This window comes from Tasmannia lanceolata, unplaced genomic scaffold (genome assembly GCF_043159265.1).
Source record: "Tasmannia lanceolata isolate RefF3 unplaced genomic scaffold, GAP_Taslan_0.1 ptg000003l, whole genome shotgun sequence".
In the NCBI taxonomy this organism is placed as follows: domain Eukaryota; kingdom Viridiplantae; phylum Streptophyta; class Magnoliopsida; order Canellales; family Winteraceae; genus Tasmannia; species Tasmannia lanceolata.
The window spans coordinates 24,723,985-24,738,786 of NW_027518680.1; the positions used below are offsets into that span (position 1 = coordinate 24,723,985).

General features: G+C 40.9%; 1 long non-coding RNA gene across 2 annotated transcripts in view; it reads right to left on the bottom strand.

Annotated features, from left to right (window-relative positions):
• Window positions 1-395: 395 nt before the first annotated feature.
• LOC143862057 (uncharacterized) overlaps window positions 396-14,802 on the bottom strand; it is an 80,393-nt gene continuing 65,986 nt past the window's right edge. Inside the window, exon 3 of one of the 2 annotated variants that reach the window (XR_013240136.1) lies at window positions 396-1,842. This is a non-coding gene — a long non-coding RNA (uncharacterized LOC143862057). Of the gene's footprint in view, window positions 1,847-14,802 lie in introns of both variants that reach the window. The other variant, XR_013240138.1, reaches the window with a different exon arrangement.

Genomic DNA, 14,802 nt, shown 5'->3' on the forward strand with positions numbered 1-14,802 from the left:
AAAAAAATCAAAATCTAGGGTTAGCATTAACGGTTTAATAAATATTATATATAGTTACATTACATTTATGGTATGGGAGGATGTCGAAGAGGATCAGCACGGAAAAGGGTGAAACAAACGAGATAAGGTCACAAGGACACATGCTCACATGGCTTAACACATGAAGAACCCTTGCTCAAAGACAAGATGAAATCCCAATAGGCAAACCAAGAGGGGTGTGAATTGGGTCTAATTCAAAATTTTGAATTTCCAATGTGAGTTAAAACCCTAGAAATTGAAAGTGCAACTAGCCCTTGTTAATTTATAAGAGAATAAGGAAAGATAGTAACAACAATATTGCACAAAAGAGAGAAGAGTGAAAGAGACAATGAACACAAAGATTTACGTGGTTTGAAGCAAGTCCTACGTCCACACTCCACGTAGGAGCGCGGGTTCCACTATCTTGATCCTCCTTCAAATGGCCGGATCAATGAGCCAATTACAATCAACAAGCTTCTCATTTCTTGGGCCGAAGCGTAAGACCCTCTTACAATCAAGCTTCTCATTTCTTAAGGCTGAAGTGTAAAATCCTCTTTAAAAAGTTAGACAAATCAAAGAACAAACACTCTTAGCCTCTTAATAGGCTTGAATAATACAATGGATGCTCTCAACTCTCCAAAAGAATAACAATGGAAGCCTAAGGAGACCTTCTTCAAGTGTAAAATTGCACAAATTAGAGCTTTGAAGAAGTATTAAGAAAAACTTGAAGATTTGATAGTGTAAGCTCAAATATAAGGATTTGATCTTTAAAACTCTTGATTTTGAAGGTCTAAAATAGCCTATATATAGGCAAAAAATAACATATGACCGTTGGAGGGCGAAAGGGTAATTTTGTACTTTAAAAAATTAAAGACCCGTTGTCCAATGGTTATATTTTTTCCAGATCAGATGTCTGGTCCATCATCTGGTTGCATCCAGGGAGCAATCAGATCGATGATCGACTAGAAGTCTGGTCCATGATCTGGTTTGGTTTTTTCCTATGATAATGAATGACTTTTCTTCCCAAATTTTGTGTGTATAATGCTTGATTATAGAGAAGGTTGTATACCAAATTTGAGCTTATTTGGAGATCATTTGACTCCTCTTCTAAGTGATATACTAGTCTTAGAAAGTGGGCCAGAAGTCTGGTCTAAGATCTGATTGGCCAAAACATAAACCTCCCGGATGAGTTTTCTTACCAAATTTGATATGAATATCATTTGATATTAAGGGAAGGTTCATAAAAAATTTCAGCTCATTTGGAGTTCATTTGAGTATTCAACTGATGGGCAGACCTTCAAAATATATTAGGAAAAAGACTTTGAAATTTAGCTTTAAAATTTGATACAACTTTTTGGCTTCACAAAAAAGGTTTGTATGATCATTTGAAACTTGTTTGTGCTGAGAAATTCAAGGTTTAAGTTAGTTTTAAAAATCACTTTGAAAACCCCTTGAAAATGCCGTGAAAATGTGCAAAAATAACTTGAGATGATCTCCAATACAATGTAAGCATAAAAATCATCATCTTGGGATTGTAATGGCTTCAACATCTTCAAAGACTTGACTTGGCTTTGATTTGGATGGTCCATGTGGCACCTTCACTTGAATTGGCTACTTTTGCATGTACTTTGAAAGGATCACCACCATTAGTTCTTCTCTAAGCTTGTGGCTAATCCGCATGTGCAAGTGAACTCTTGAGTTTGCTTTGGTCCATGTAACTTGTATCAATCTTGATCAACCAACAATTTGAGTCCATAAGTGATTCACCATGTGTAGTTCACCTCCAAGCCTCCATTTAGCTCCTAGTGTTGATTTTGATAAAACCTGGCTAAACAACAACACTAGCAAAACCATTAGCATCATATAATCAATTTGAGTTTGCAGATCATCAAAATGTGGATAGGGTTGAACCCTTAGGCTTACAATCTCCCCCTTTTTTTATGATGACAAACCAAATTGATTATAAGGTGGAAGCTCACCCTTAAGGATTGAAAAGTGTAAATCTAGCTCCCACTCAATCTATGCTTATAATAAACATTGCAAATGATGAGACTAAGCATGTTTAGCAAGTTTATAACATTGAAGCATAATATGCATAGAATATGCATGCTATGTGATCACAAAAGGGACATATGTGCGTGATATGAGAATATGAGCAAAGGTACTTCAAATATCATGAACAATATGTAAAACATATCAATTTACTCTTACTTCCCTCCATTTTGTCACATAAAAAAGGTGGCAAAAGGATATAACCATTTAAGTAGTTTTCTCCCGAAGTTTTTTTTTTGAATTAGAATAATTAACATTATGAGCACAACTAGAGGGATAATGGACAATGTGAATACACTACAATGGTCCATATAATCATGAGAAATGACACTCTTAAGCTTCCCCCCTAAGGATTTGTCATTGGCCTTCGATAAAACATTAAAGGCAAGGCATGACAAGCAAGATGCTAGAGATACGACAATGATAGCTCATCTTGGACAAACTTATTATGGATATAGATGTAAATAGCTTTAAGAGCACATGATAAGTGTGTAGATTTATAGGATATAGGATTAATTAAATGAGACAAGATCCTATGGATAAAATTCAATAGAATTTGCAAGACAAGGCTGAAAAATTAGAAACTTATCGATGGCAAAGGTGATAATCATCATGAGGCCATTCAAGATAAGTTTGAGACCTAAGGAGGATATGAAATTGAAGCACAATCTCGGGGCTTTTGTCAAAAACCAAAAAAATGAGAGGTATTCTCAAAATAAGAGCATAAAGACAAGCAAGCCCAATATAAATGATCCAAACGATGCTCCAAATGATGGTACTTATCATATGACAAAGTGAAAAAACAACAAGCCTAGATATGACAAGACCACAAGTATGAATAGATATAGCAATGAAGCTCTAGGCAAGAGTACTTATCATATGAGAATAATGAACACATGATGTACCATATGATAAGTCCAAGATGGGACATATATAACTTCGAAGCTCCCCCTTTGTTAATGACTCACACCATGAGTGAATCTAAAGGGCTATCCAAACATAGTCATCAAGGGTTAACTAAGAGAATGGGTGAAAGAGAACGCTTGGGCTACAATATTGCAAGCTTGCCATAGACTAAATAGAATCATAGAATGTTTTGGCAAACACATGCTCCCACTGAATATGTGCACCACAAGTCACATAATCATAGTTAAGAGTTAAATGACTTAATAGATTTTACATTTGGGTTTAAGATCTAAAACCAATTGAGGGTTACTAAATAATAGAGTGCATATACAATAAACAAACAACCATATCAAGGATAGCAAATATAACCATTCCAACAATCTAACCTAGGACAAGCAACTCTATCATTTCAAGATGACTAGCTCAATTTGATTTTTCCATAGATACAAACTAGATTTCATCCCTTATCAATGTGTTTTGATGGATTTGAGTAAAAAAAATCAAGTTATATTTACAAAACACATTTTAGCCTAAAACAAACGTTTCTAATTCAAATATCTCAGTTTTAGGCACAAGTTAGGCTTATATAATCATAGTCTCATGAAATGCAAGTTTGAGTGAATAAAGCAATTTAGGTTTTCACATAACTCAAACTTATATGATATAAAGTGATTTAGCTTAAGAATGATTTAACTTTTGATACACATAGATCACACATATATAATAGACAAAATATATAAATTTTAATCATATAGCATTAGTTAAAGAGATTCAATGAATATTACAATTGTTGTTCCCTCTTTAATTAGAAGTTCACACAAATTTGGATTATTCATGACTATTTAAATTTTGTGAACTTATCATAGATCATATGGAAATCATAGACAAATAATCATATAAGACACTCCATAGACTATGTGCACCTATATTTATTGTGAAGGGGTTTAAGATAATCAAAATTTCATAGTACTTCACATCCTTTAATCAAATTTCACTTGTTTGAGTGTTTTATGTTCTTCTCAGACTTATTTTAAAACAAGTGAGCTACATGTCATAAATGAATGATCATATTGAAGCTCGTAGACATGAGTAGTTCAATAAAAAGTCAAGATAACTCACATGTATTTCTCACACTGAACCAAGTCTCAAATATTCCTTAAATGATCTAAGATTTTGAGTTCAAGGGGATTATATCAAAAGCCAAGGATATTCAATTGTATCTCATAAATGATAAACACCTTAGGCTAATGAATCAACTTATAAATTTCTCATGATATTAACAATAGTTCTGAAAATTCACTAACTTTTGTGTTTTGACCCAACCTTGTTTGTTTAGAGAAGTCTGAGGTTTGATTTACAATGATTTTGCTTAGACAAAATATTTATGCATTTTTCTTAATTTTTTATCATTTCTTCTATTTTCAATTTCTATTATATTTCTTTTATGCTTGCTAGAATGACATGATCAACAACTCTAAAATAATGAAATCTAGCAATAGCAAGACTTGTTTCATTTGAGTTCAAGTTTCAAGATATTAGACTAAGGAATCTAGCTTGAACCAAACTAAGCTATTCCTATGGGTCATTAAGGATACTAAGTGCATGAATGAGTTTCAAGTGATATACCAAGCACTTAGACCATACTACACGATCATACAAAAATAAGAGAGTGTAATTTATTATGCACAATAGCATGAGTTTATAGAGATCAACATAATTGTAAGCCTAAGGGTACATCCCTCTCTTGTTTTGATGATCAACAAACCCAAATTGATGGTAGTTTGCTAATGGTTGTTCAAGTATTGTGATTAAGACAGGGTTCATTCATGTCAACACTTGAAGCAAGAAAAAATGAAGGCTAGTCTTGGAGAAAGTCAAGTCTTGGTGGTCTCCCTTCAAGCCGTATGGTGTATTGAAGAATCAAGGGATCCACAAGTGCAAGAACATGTTTGAAAACTATCTCAAGACAAGGAGAAGATCGTGCAAGCGCCAAATAAGATTGAAGATCAAGAAGACCCAAGGTTGTAGTTAGTAGAATGCATGGGAGTCCTCTTGGCATTTTGTATTTTCATGTTTTAATGTTTTCGAATCGTCTCTAAAATTATTTTCTAGGTGCATAAATGTATTTGAAAACACATGTTTAAAGTCCAAAGACCATGGCCCAAAAGCCCATGGATTTTAAAGTTAAAAATAGATTTTCACTCAAGGCCCTGAAATTCAAAGACATCTCGAAACTTATCGGGCCGGTTGACTGGGACAATTCGGTCGACCGCAGATGCATTTCTAGAAATTTAGAAAACATCCAGATGGGTATCAGAGGTCGACCGCCAACCCCTCGGTCGACCGCGAAAAGTTTATTAGGCAACATAAATTTTAGAAACAGTAAGCCCATGACGGGCGACCGCGAAGGTCAGGTCGACCGCGTAACCCTCTTTCAAGCCAAAATATTTCTAAACAGTACGCTATCGCGGGCGACCGCGACTACTTCGGTCGACCGCGGCGATAAAGATTTTGAAAATAAAAAAGGGCGCCCGATAAGGGCGGGCGACCGTGGTGGCACGGTCGACCGCAGCGGACTCGTAAAACAGACGTTGGGGTGTACAGTGGGTAGGTACAACCACCTAGTTTTATTACAGTTTTGCCCTTGTTCTCTCCCAAATGAACTAGGGTTATTTAAACCCCATCAAAGACCTTCTCTACCACCTTTTGAATATTTGAATATCAAACCTAGAGCTTTCTCTTGAAAAATCAAAAGGATTCTTCTTCAAATCTCTTGAGTATTTAAACTTACATTTACTTCTTGTCAAGAGGTTCTCCCTAAGCTTTAGTTTTAATCATTGGGAGTCTTGTGAGCTTTGAGAGTTGTATACGCCTATAAGAGGCTTGAGTGTTCTTCATTTTCCCTTCTTCTTCCCTTCATGTGTATGTGAGATTGCAAAGAGGAGTTTCTTGCTTCAAGGCCGGAGTGCAACGAAGAAGAACATCTTTGGAGGTGGATTTGTAATACAAGGGTGTGTCCCCTTGTGGAGGTGGTGAATGTGTATACGCTTTGTGAGACGGCGTTAAGGAGTCTCACAATAGTGGAGGAAATTCCAAGGAAAGGCGAAGTACTTGGGTAGTGGAGTAAGTCAAGTTGTCACCGAACCACTATAAATAATCGTGTGGTCACCTTACTCTTCCTCCTCTCTCTTGTGGTGTTAGTAATCTCTTTCCCTTTTATTTTTAATATAACTTGAAGAAGGGTTAGAACTAATTAGGCCAAATTAACTTGCCCTAGCTTTTCAAATCGAAAAATTTGAAAACACCAATTCACCCCCTTCTTGGTTGTTGCCCTTCGGAATTTCACTTGGTATCAGAGCTAAAGGTTCTTAATAGAGATTTTATATCCTAAAATCTACAAGAGAAAGATCCATGGCAACCAATCCTCCTCCATCTTCATCCAATCCCCTTCCTCCTCCGGTAGCTTCCTCAGGGTATATTGAGGGTCATGCTTCAAATAGACCTCCGTATTTTAATGGACTAAACTACGGGTATTGAAAAATTAGAATGGCCTTTTATTTAAAATCCGTAGATTTTAAAATTTGGGAGTTAGTCCAAGATGGGTACATTGAACCCACAACGGATAGGAAGGAATGGAGTCCCGCCGACAAGAGAAGGGCTACATTGGATGTCAAGGGAGTAACACTACTATTTTGTGCTCTTTCTCCTGAAGAGTTCAATAGAGTCTCGACTTGTAAGACGGCGAGGGAAATTTGGACCTCACTTGAGACAACCCATAAAGGGACAACTCAAGTGAAAAATCTAAAGTAAATATGTTTATTAGTGATTTTGAAGCCTTTGAGATGCATGAAGGAGAATCTATCTCCAACATGTTCACAAGGTTTACTAATATTGTAAATAAGTTGAATGCTTTAGGAAAAACCTATAGAAATTATGAACTGGTCCAAAGGCTCCTGAGATGCTTTCCTCACTCATGGGATCCAATGATCACGGTGTTAGGGGTAAAATCGGCACCTACTGTTGATGAATGACACGTGGCATTTCCAAGTGATTAGGAGCTGACCTATGGGATAAGGGGATGAGACCTTATCCCCTCCTTATAAATAGCACCGTCTATAATTGGGGAACCGACTCTCAAAGAGGCAATATACTCTAAGGCGGTGACTTTCTAAACATAAGGGTCTCATTATTAGTAACCTATTGATATAGGGAAATAAGGAATCTATTGAAAGTAGATATAAACTTACCTCCTGAGAAAGTTGACCAATAAGGAAAGACTCCTAAAACAGTAAGATTTTATTTATCATGGACTCTATTCTCTATAAAAGGAGACCTTCACCTTCATAATGGAACTACGTTATACTTGATCCCCAAAAAAAGGGGTACGTATGCAGCTTGGGAAGACCAAGTTTAGTCCCAATCCTTCTCCATCAAACGTCATTGGTAACACTTTTGAACTTCATCTCCTTCCCTTCAAATCACCTGTGATTCCGATTTCTAGCTAAGTATTGTAATATCACAACTCTGGTACTCTTAACACCTTTCTGTGAGTGCAAGTTGCTTACAGGAACAACTCTATCACCGCTAGATCGCATAGAGCGGATTTTGGCATCATTAGATTGGCGCCATCCGTGGGACCTTCATGACAAATTCGAGATCCAAAACCTCGAAATCAGTCGCCAACCCACAAGGCGAAGGAGTAATGACCAGGAGTCAAGTACATGCTATAATCCCCGAGAATCAAGTTCCGGAGGAAACGCTTAACAACGAAGATATCACTCCAGTCATTATGACCATGTTCAACCAACTTGCGTCGCAAGTTGGTGATGTTTCTACTGCCCTTCAAGAAATATTAAGGCGTCTGCCACCCCCTCCACCAATGGCTCCGAAGGTCAATGTTTCCCCATTAATAGCAGAGGTGAGAGACCTGAGGAACTCACCCTTAGAAGAAGAGCAGGATGAATCACCCGAGGGCGAAAACCCTCGTAGTCGAAGGCCAATTAATCACCGACCCTCTGCTTCAATTACTAGCCCCAGGCCTAATCATGGGAACGGGGAAGCGAACGATAGACGGGCACCAGAATTGACCTTTAGGCCTATACCGAACCAAACCAACGTTCTCCAAAGAACTAACAGCGTAGGAAACCCGAACCACGCGCAGGACAACCCGCCTCATAATTTGAGAAACGGAATCAATGCGCCTGACTCGGGACTCCTCGCTGAACTTCAACGACAAGTCAGGGAGATGCAACGTCACATTAAGAAACCCTATGAGCCGGATCTCCTGACTGAATGGGAAAATGAGGTACAATCACCATTCAAAGAAGTTACAGCACAGGCCCAATTAATGCCAAATTTTGACTTACCAAGGCTTGATCTCTACAATGGTACGTCAGATCCATTAGAGTACCTACAGGCCTACCGGCGGGCGATGGAATTCAAAGGCGCTAATGACAGAGTCATGTGTCGCGCCCTTTCTTCATATTTAAAAAGATGAGCGAATAGTTGGTACGGCCACCATAAACCTAACTCCATATCTTCTTTTCGAGAGTTAGGTAGGGAATTTGTGACGTACTTCGCCAATAGTCAGCCACAACGCGCTCCTCGCTCTCTGCCAAGGAAAGGATGAATCCTTGCGATCTTTTATAGGTCGGTTCGGGGCTGAATTATCTCAAATCAAGGACCCTAATCATGAGATGGTTAGAGCCGCGTTGAAATCGGCTGTCCACGATAGGGATCTCAAGGTAGCCCTGAATATCGACCCTCCCCGCGATCTCCAGGAGCTAATGGCGGTAGCAGACAAATATGTTAACAATGAAGAATCTTTCGCCATGGAAAGAGAATTGGAACTCGCCAAAACACCAGAAAAGAGGAAGGAGGAGGTTCGTTCAACCAATGGTTAGGAAAAACCTCCTCGATCCGACAATAGGCAGCCGCAATCTGGTAGCCGAGCTCCCTCACAACAGTTTGAAAGGTATAACTACACTCCTTTAAATACGTCTGTAGCGAATGTCCTTTATGAAATCCGAGGAAAGGAAGATCTTCAATGGCTACCAAAGATGAAAGGTACCTGTCGAAAACGCAATACTAGTAAATATTGCCATTTTCCCAACGACCATGGCCACACTACAGATGATTGTTATAACCTGAAGAATGAAGTCGAAAGGCTGGTAGGGCTCGGACGTGTCGAAAAATACTTGTTGAACTCGAAGCATAGTGGACCTTCTCATAAACCCGAGATTCCGAAGAAGATCAATCCGACCCAACCGACCACCGAAAATGATCCAAACAGACATATTTCCAAGATTAAACAACTCCCGGACGTAGGGACCGACGCTCCAGCTAGAATTGTAGGAAGTATCGATGTCATCGCTAGGGGATTGGCATCAGCAAGACCAACAATTTCTGGACAGAAAGCCTATGCGGTAGAAGCCCCGACAAAAAAGTTACGATCTGATCCTACTGACAGCAGGGAGCAAATAGTCTTTTTCGAAAAAGACTACGATGATGTTTCCCTCCCTCACGATGATGCGATCGTCGTCCGACTCATTATTGCCAATTTCAATGTGAGTAAAGTGATGATAGATACCGGTAGCTCTGTCAATATCTTACATTACAAAGCTTTCAAAGAAATGCACTTGGGGTTGGACAGACTTACACCAGTAGAATGGTCCATCTACGGTTTTTCCGGCGGCTCAATTAGTATCGAAGGAAGTATTGACCTACCTATAACGTTCGACACCAAGCCTCGATAGAAAACCATCATGCAAACTTTCCTGATTGTTAAGGTCCCCTCCACTTATAACGCCATTATAGGACGTCCGGCTCTAAACAAGCTTGAAGCGGTTGTCTCAACACCCCATCTGAAAATCAAATTCCCTACAAAAGCAGGAGCCCGCGAGGTAAGAGGAGATCAGGAACGGGCTAGGAACTGCTATGCTGATTACACCAAAGTGGTCAACAAAGCAAAGGAAGCTTTCCAAATAGCCAGCACCGACCCACGTTCAGATACCCACCAGATGCATGGAGAACTGGTAGAAGAACTAACCCAGATACCGTTATTCGGAGAAAACGATGAAAGAACGGTCCAGATCGGCTCACTCCTCACTGGTAAACTCCAAATCAACCTAATCAATTTCTTGAGAGCTAACGCAGATGTTTTTGCATGGTCTGCTTTAGATATGCCAGGTATCTCGACGGACGTTGCCGTCCACCGGCTCAGTGTCGACCCCTCTCACAAGCCCGTCAAACAAAAGAGACGGAAGCCGGCACCGACCTACGTTCAGATACCCACCAGATGCATGGAGAACCGGTAGAAGAACTAACCCAGATACCGTTGTTTGGAGAAAACGATGAAAGAACGGTCCAGATCGGCTCACTCCTCACTGGTAAACTCCAAATCAACCTAATCAATTTCTTGAGAGCTAACGCAGATGTTTTTGCATGGTCTGCTTTAGATATGCCAGGTATCTCGACGGACGTTGCCGTCCACCGGCTCAGTGTCGACCCCTCTCACAAGCCCGTCAAACAAAAGAGACGGAAGCCGGCACCGACCTACGTTCAGATACCCACCAGATGCATGGAGAACCGGTAGAAGAACTAACCCAGATACCGTTGTTCGGAGAAAACGATGAAAGAACGGTCCAGATCGGCTCACTCCTCACTGGTAAACTCCAAATCAACCTAATCAATTTCTTGAGAGTTAACGCAGATGTTTTTGCATGGTCTGCTTTAGATATGCCAGGTATCTCGACGGACGTTGCCGTCCACCGGCTCAGTGTCGACCCCTCTCACAAGCCCGTCAAACAAAAGAGACGGAATTTCGCTCCTGAGCGGCAGAAGGCCATAAAGGAGGAGGTCGATAAACTTCTACAAGCCGGGTTCGTCCGAGAAATACATTATCCGGAATGGCTCGCCAATGTGGTAATGGTAAAAAAAGCGAGCGGGAAATGGCGGATATGCGTCGATTTTACTGACCTGAATAAGGCATGTCTGAAGGACCACTACCCCCTTCCCCGAATTGACACGTTGATAGATGCTACATTCGTCCATGAGATGCTCAGCTTCATGGATGCCTTCTCCGGATATAATCAGATACGAATGTACTCCCCTGATATCCCCAAAACATGTTTTGTCACAGAGCAAGGCCGATTTTGTTACAAGGTCATGCCCTTTGGTCTCAAAAATGCGAGAGCCACGTATCAAAGGTTAGTCAATAAAATCTTTGCACCACAGATTGGTCGGAACATAGAAGTATACATCGATGATATGCTTGTTAAAAGCTTCAAAACTACAGACCATGTCACCGACCTCCAGGAGGCTTTCACTGTCTTACGAAAATAGCAGATGAAACTCAACCCCTCGAAATGTGCATTTGGGGTGACATCCGGTAAGTTCCTCGGATTCATGGTGAGCCAACGAGGTATAGAGGCTAATCCTGAGAAAATACAAGCCATCCTCGATATGACACCACCAAGAACCGTGAACGAGGTACAGCGACTCGCAGGAAGGATAGCGGCATTGAGCCGATTCATGTCCAAATCCGCTGAGAAATGCCTCCCGTTCTTCAAGATACTGAGAAATATGAAAGATTTTCAATGGACAAACGAATGCCAGGATGCATTCGACAAGCTAAAGCAATACTCCAATCTCCTCCAGTGTTAATGAAGTCGTTACCAAATGAAGAGTTATATCTTTACCTAGCGGCAAGCCCTTTGGCCGTAAGTGTTGTGCTTACTAGGCAAGAACAAAGGACGGAACACCCTATATATTATGACAGCCGCGTCCTCCATGACGCCGAAACCAGGTATGAAAATATCGAGAAGTTTGCATTCACTGTGGTCATTGCCGCCCGGAAATTGTGCCCATATTTTCAAGCTCACAGCATAATTGTCCTCACCGACCAACCATTGCGTAAGATCTTGCAGCAGCCGGATACTTCTAGGCGGCTAATCAACTGGGCGGTCGAACTGGACGAATTCGACATACAGGTATGACCCCGCCCTGCCGTTAAGTCACAAGTACTTGCTGACTTTGTCGTGGAATGCACGGCTCCGACTAACGACTCGGGGGGGGGGGGGGGGCAAGAGGAGATAAAATATGAAGAAAAACTGTTTCCATGGATGTTGTTCGTCGATGGATTGGCCAACTCAGACGGTAATGGTGCCGGATTAGTCTTAGCCGGACCCGATAGATTCCTAGTAGAATATGCCCTGAAACTCGTCTTCGATGCTTCCAACAATGAGGCTGAGTATGAGGCACTTCTGGCCGGACTATCACTAGCCTTAGAATTGGAAGCCAATCGATTAAAGGCCCATAGTGATTCACAGCTCATTGTCGGACACATTAATGGCCTTTATGAGGCAAAAGACCAAAGGATGCTCAAATATCTAGAAAAGGTGAAGGGGAAAATCTCCCTTTTCAAAGAATTCAAGATTGTGCAGATTTCTACAACTCTTAATGCAAGGGCCGACACTCTTTCTAAAATGGCCTCCTCCGGCACCACCAACTGAGGGAACGTATACGCTGAGATACTCTCCTGTCCTAGCATCGAGAAAGAGGAGATTGCCCATATTATCCATGAAACCAGCTGGATGGACCCCATTATACAATACCTTAGAGACGATACCTTGCCAGAAGACCGAAAAGAAGCAAGGAAAATTACTGCCAAGGCCGCCCCTTACATCCTCAAGGGTGAAGCATTATACAAGCGATCGTTTTCTTGGCCGCTACTAAAATGCCTCCGACCCGCAGACGCCGACCGAGCGATGGCGGAAGTACATTAAGGCATATGTGGAGATCATTCGGGGGGCAAGGTGCTGGCTCATAAGATCCTTCGTCGAGGATTCTTTTGGCCGACTATACTAGGAGATGCTCAGAATTACGTCAAGAAATGTGAACAATGCCAAAGGTTTTCATCGGTACCTCACCAGCCAGCAACCCAATACTCCCTATCTCCAGCCCAATTCCTTTTGCGATGTGGGGTATGGATCTGTTAGGTCCATTTCCACCGTCAATCGGCGGGCATACAATGATATATGTCGCGATAGATTATTTCACCAAATGGGTAGAAGCCAAGGCAGTAAAAAAGGCCACCTCTAAGGTGACAGAAACCTTTTTCTACCACGACATCGTATGCCGGTATGGGATGCCAAGGGTATTGGTTACTGACAATGGGCCCCAGTTTGCTAGTGAACAATTCAGAAGTTTTTGCTAAAGGCTCATGATCGAGCAAATATTTACTTCGGTTGGACATCCACAGGCGAATGGACAAGTCGAGGTAACCAACCGAATTCTCCTTCAAAGTTTTAAAAAGAGAGTTGAAGACACCAAAAACATTTGGGCGTCAGAGTTACCGAATGTCCTGTGGGCCTACTGAACTACCCCACGCACCGCAACAGGTGAATCTCCATTCAACCTAGCATTCGGTGTTGAGGCAATCATTCCGGTCGAGATAGCCATTCCCTCTCCAAGAGTCAAAGGCTACAACGAATAAATGAACGATGAACTCATGAGGAGTAGTTTGGATCTCGTAGAGGAGACCAGAGAAAAAGCTCGAATCGGAGTTACCGCCTACCAGCAGAGGGTCGCTCGATACTACAACCATCGGATGAAAGAAAGAGCTCTTAAGGAACGAGATCTGGTACTCCGTCGGGCAGTGGTTTTAGACCCAAGGAATGCCAGAAAACTCATCCCCTCATGGGAAGGGCCTTACAGAGTTATAAGGAACCTACGCCCAAGAGCATACCAATTGGAAAATCTAGATGGCGCACCAATTCCCAAGACATGGCATATGCAGAACTTAAGGAAATTCTATCAGTAAGTTTAGTTAATTTCCCTTTATTTGTTTTTGGTATTGTGTTTTGTTTTCGTTTTTTCAAATGCAGGAATAAGTATAGACAGATCTCCAAGAAAGAAATGATGTAATAAGGAATTTCACGTGATGAAATAAAAGTTTAGTTTTGTTTCAATAAGTGTTCCTATTATACTTCCATGAATAATTAATGTTTCTATGTGTGTTTGAAAAAGTCTTGAAATATTATAGCCCTCACCAATCGTGTAGGTAGGTTGATTAAAACAGGGTAAAAATGCTTACCCTTGAAAAGGAAGAGATAAGCTTATACACACCTATGTTAAATAATTATGTTAAAAAAATAAACAAACAAAAATATTTATATGCATAGAAATATGACTACATCATTTAACCTCTTAAGGTTAATGCCCACCGATCGAGCCAATAAGTCGGCCGAGTAGGGTGAGGCACTCGTCCGACCCATTAGACATGAGTACCCGATGCCCTGATCCTTAGATCAAACCAGATGATATGATATGTGCGACCGAGGTTGATCATCCCGGATACCACTAAGAATATCACTGGATATGAGTTCCCTCATAAAAGGAGAGCGGGTCAGTCGACTTCGAATTGATCAATCGAAGAAAGACGACCGACGTGCAAAGCACAAAGGGAGTACCCGAAAATTGTTACCTTTATAAAGGAAAAAGAGAGCGTATCCCTAAATAAAATGGGAACAGGACCGAAGGTCCGGCCCACTCCTCGTAAGTAAAGTACGGACCAAAGATCCGGCCACTTCTTTACCTGGATTCCCCCCTTTTATTTTTAAATAAAATGAGAGAGGAGTAACCAGAGTAATAAAAGAAAACCCCGCCCCTCACAGAGGAAAGGCAGGAGGTTTATACCAAGAGAGCGTATCCCTAAATAAAATGGGAACAGGACTGAAGGTCCAGCCCACTCCTCGTAAGTAAAGTACGGACCAAAGATCCGGCCACTTCTTTACCTGGATTTCCCCCTTTTATTTTTAAATAAAA